The sequence below is a fragment of the Macrobrachium nipponense genome, chromosome 1 (genome assembly GCF_015104395.2).
Source record: "Macrobrachium nipponense isolate FS-2020 chromosome 1, ASM1510439v2, whole genome shotgun sequence".
NCBI classification, from domain to species: domain Eukaryota; kingdom Metazoa; phylum Arthropoda; class Malacostraca; order Decapoda; family Palaemonidae; genus Macrobrachium; species Macrobrachium nipponense.
This window is the reverse complement of record NC_087200.1, coordinates 214,786,281-214,791,280: the sequence shown is the minus strand read 5'-3', so window position 1 is coordinate 214,791,280 and position 5,000 is coordinate 214,786,281.

The window sequence follows — 5,000 nt, the reverse complement described above, 5'->3', positions numbered from 1 at the left end:
TTTGACATTCAAGCTTCCAAAGAATTTGGAGTTCATTCGAATTAAGTAACAGAAGATAACAGGAAAATCAGAAAGAAGAGATTAGTTAATAAAAAAGATACAGGTAAGTTTTGCGCATGAAGACGATGGCGTTAATGATTTACTTATAGTTCTATCCGTGTATTAATTTACCAATATATTAACTCACTTTTTATAACCGACCTCTACTTTCTATACTTCCTGTTCCCTCATGTTACTTCCTTTGAATTGACAATATATTATTTGGAAGTTTGAATTTCAAGTCACTGAATGAGTTCATAAATGTACATCTGTATATTTTCAATGCTTTCGAAATATGTACTACAGTATGTATTTCAATGAGCATTTGAATGTTTAAACTATTACTTAATAGTAAAGACGGTTTTTGTAAAATATAATAAACCCTCTGTGGATATCAGTAAAGTCTCTGAATTAGAGTTTTTCAAGACTTTGCCGCAAAATCCAGATAGCGTTTTATAATCCCTAAAATTGAGCCAAAACCTCTCAGTGGGAAGTTATGTGACATGCATTATGCATTCAAAAATTCCAAACAAACTTTTAAATGTCCTAGATTTATCCAATTTTTTTAGATATTCTGTGTTATAGTAGTGATGGTAGCGTACCGTTTTCCTCTAAGAAGAAAATTGAAGATTGCTGTCGTGTGTCCAGCTCTACAACAAGATAGTAAAGAAAGCAAGAATTGATCAAACATTTGGCTTTTTTATTGAATGACAGTGTTCAAATAATTACAAATTGTTTCTTGAGAAACTCTTTGTCATTTTCATGTAATTGTGGAAAATGTATTAAGTAATTAACAAGTATTGTAAGTAAATGTCATATAATCATGCCGTAATTTATACATCTCCTAAAAACATCTCTTGTCATTTAGTGCAATTGAATTAGCCACCCTAACACACACCCATATATATATATATATATATATATATATATATATATATATATATATATATATATATATATATATATATATATATATATATATATATATATATATATATATATATATATATATATACATATATATATATATATATATATATATATATATATATATATATATATATATATATATATATATATATATATATATATATATATATATATATATATATAGATATATATATATATATATATATATATATATATATATATATATATATATATATATATATATATATATATATATATATGTATGTATATATATATATTATATGTATGTAAGTACGGTCCATCTGATGCACTCTGAAACCAGAATGAACTAATGGGGTCTCGGGGTTTCATTTGCTGACAAGTCAAACATCAGGCGACTTCCAAAGGCTTCATTTATGAATCTCCAAGTTCTTTGATGCTGCTTCTATTGAGTGGGGATTTTCCATTAAATATAACATTTCCTTGGTGTACAACAAAGCTAAAATCAATGTTCAACTTTTTTTACGTAGCTAATTTGCTAGTTTATGCATCAGTCAATGTTCAGTTTTAAAAGACCAGTGAAATATAACCTGAGTCTTATAGCTAACATCAAAATAAGTGTCAATTATGACTGAACACTCATTGAAGCTGTTATTATAAAACGAGTTCATCTCTCTCTCTCTCTCTCTCTCTCTATGTATATATATATATATATATATATATATATATATATATATATATATATATATATATATATATATATATATGTTTGTGTGTGTGCGTGTGTGTGTTTGTGTGTGTGTATTGGTTATATACCATGACGAAAATAGCTTTGACAACTAGCTCGTAATGGTAGATAGTAAGATGCAAATAGCGTTTTATTAATTAATAGTATTAATCATCATGATAAATATGTTAAATATGCATATGATAATTTATTGATAGTTTAAATCAAAGGAGCAAATGCCTTAATCTTTACTCAATGTTATGCAAATGCGTTAATTAAACATACATTACACTAAAAGGAGAATCGCATTTTCATTAATATTTAATTATCTTCCAACATGAGCCATGCGTTTGACTACCAAAGCGTGTGTGCATTTTATATTCTTTTGTCTGTTTAAACAAGCTATTGTCTGATTTTCTTAAAGAATTAAAGCTACTGATCAGTCAAAGCTTAATTGTAAGAATTAATCCTAAATGAAGGAGTTATTAAATATTTACCATGTTCGTATTCCTTTATATCTGCGTAGAAAATTATCTAGATAAATTATTTATATGACTTGATTACTTATTGGTTTATAAATAAATATGACTGAGGCTTCCCGACATTGCTCGATTTCGTTGGTTGACTCACGTAATAAAGAAGTTATTTTCAACAAATATCCTAAAATTTTCAACTTCAAGCGAAAATAATAATTAAGCCACATATTGATCGATAAATATTAATGAGTATAAGAATTACCGCCTCTCTTTGTAAATACAAAAATCTCCTTTTTGTTTGGGGGCTTTTTTATTCCAGAAAACGAGATCTAGTATTTGGTGTTCAATTCGTAATACAAAGGCAAGAAATGCGCCTCTACTTTTATGCACTTGCCTAATCATACAAACGCTCTTGAACTCCAGCCGATAAAAGTGAACCTACAAAACAGGACGCAAATGTCAAATAAAAACTATGAATAGGTGTTAGTTGCGTTTTAGGAACAATCGTTTACCGATTGTTCCCTTGGTGGATTGTTGCCTCCTTTGTTTTTGTTTTTTAATTGCTGGCGAGTTGACTTCTGGTGGATGGCGTCAAACTTCGTCAGTCAGGTTCTGGAGGGCAGAATAACCAGTCGGGTTCTGGAGGGCAGAACAACCAGTCAGGTTCTGGAGGGCAGAACGACCAGTCAGTCAGTCAGAGGCAGTCGGGTATAATTACCTGTGGACCAGCATGAGGCAGCGTCAGGTACTGGATACCTGGTTATTTGGTTGAAGTCGTCGTTTGGAGTATAACTTCGAGTTGGAGGTCGGCAGTCAGCATTATCGTGTTTTCGTCGTCAAGAGGACGTGTCGAGAGCGACCTCACTGAGCAGCAACAATGGCGTGTTTTCGTCGTCAAGAGGACGACGTGTCGAGTGCGACCTCACTGGGCAGCAGCAGTGACTTGTTTTCGTCCAGTGGTCGAGGAGGACTTCCATACTGCATCTGAGGACGAGATGGTTGTTGCATCAACTCTGTCTTGATCGTCCAGCATTCGAGGAGGATGTCCATATTGTCTCCAAGGACGAGGTGGTTGTCGTATCGGCTTTATCTTGATCGTCCGGCATTGGACTGTTGTCCTCATTGTTTGAGGAAGTGTTCCCGTTTTGCTCTTAGTATCATTATACTGCTTCAGTGTCAATTTTAGTTATGTATTACGTTGCCTATTTCTATTTATTATATTTAAAGATTATTGCCCTTATACAGCCTATTTTGTGATTCTTTTTATTATTTAGATTGTGATTTTTCATGGTTTTGTTATTGAAGGGTGGATTTTATTGTTTCTTAGACTGGTTTTAAATATTAATTATTATTGTTTGTAATTTTTTTGCGGTTTTGCCACCCAGAACCTTGACTCGCTGTACATAATGTATTTAACTCTTGTAAATAAATTAATTTTAAGGTAACTTTTTGATTTTTTTATGCTCCTCCCTCCTTTGTTTGTCACCTGTCATCAGTCATTACAGCCCAATTGCTTATTATTTTTAAGAACCTGTCGATCTCGAGAGTCGAGATCATAATATTGGCGACCTTGCCAGGATTGGTTCTGTTTTGGCTGACAGGGGTGTGGCAGCATCAGGGAAGAGTATTTTGTTTGTAAAAAAAAAAATTAATAATAATTTTTTTTTTCTGTTAGGTGGGGAGGTGTTAGGAACAATCGTTTACCGATTGTTCCCTTGGTGGATTGTTGCCTCCTTTGTTTTTGTTTTTTAATTGCTGGCGAGTTGACTTCTGGTGGATGGCGTCAAACTTCGTCAGTCAGGTTCTGGAGGGCAGAATAACCAGTCGGGTTCTGGAGGGCAGAACAACCAGTCAGGTTCTGGAGGGCAGAACGACCAGTCAGTCAGTCAGAGGCAGTCGGGTATAATTACCTGTGGACCAGCATGAGGCAGCGTCAGGTACTGGATGCCTGGTTATTTGGTTGAAGTCGTCGTTTGGAGTGTAACTTCGAGTTGGAGGTCGGCAGTCAGCATTATCGTGTTTTCGTCGTCGAGAGGACGTGTCGAGAGCGACCTCACTGAGCAGCAACAATGGCGTGTTTTCGTTGTCAAGAGGACGACGTGTCGAGTGCGACCTCACTGGGCAGCAGCAGTGACTTGTTTTCGTCCAGTGGTCGAGGAGGACTTCCATACTGCATCTGAGGACGAGATGGTTGTTGCATCAACTCTGTCTTGATCGTCCAGCATTCGAGGAGGATGTCCATATTGTCTCCAAGGACGAGGTGGTTGTCGTCCGGCATTGGACTGTTGTCCTCATTGTTTGAGGAAGTGTTCCCGTTTTGCTCTTAGTATCATTATACTGCTTCAGTGTCAATTTTAGTTATGTATTATGCTGCCTATTTCTATTTATTATATTTAAAGATTATTGCCCTTATACAGCCTATTTTGTGATTCTTTTTATTATTCAGATTGTGATTTTTCATGGTTTTGTTATTGAAGGGTGGATTTTATTGTTTCTTAGACTGGTTTTAAATATTAATTATTATTGTTTGTAATTTTTTTGCGGTTTTGCCACCCAGAACCTTGACTCGCTGTACATAATGTATTTAACTCTTGTAAATAAATTAATTTTAAGGTAACTTTTTGATTTTGTTATGCTCCTCCCTCCTTTGTTTGTCACCTGTCATCAGTCATTACAGCCCAATTGCTTATTATTTTTAAGAACCTCTCGATCTCGAGAGTCGAGATCATAATATTGCGGAAAACTTGAAAAGGAGAAAAGGGGAATGTTTATTACGCGTAGAAATTTATATTTCGTTAATATATGAAGGCAAACATTGGAAAGAAAATAAATTTTTAATTACCACGGTG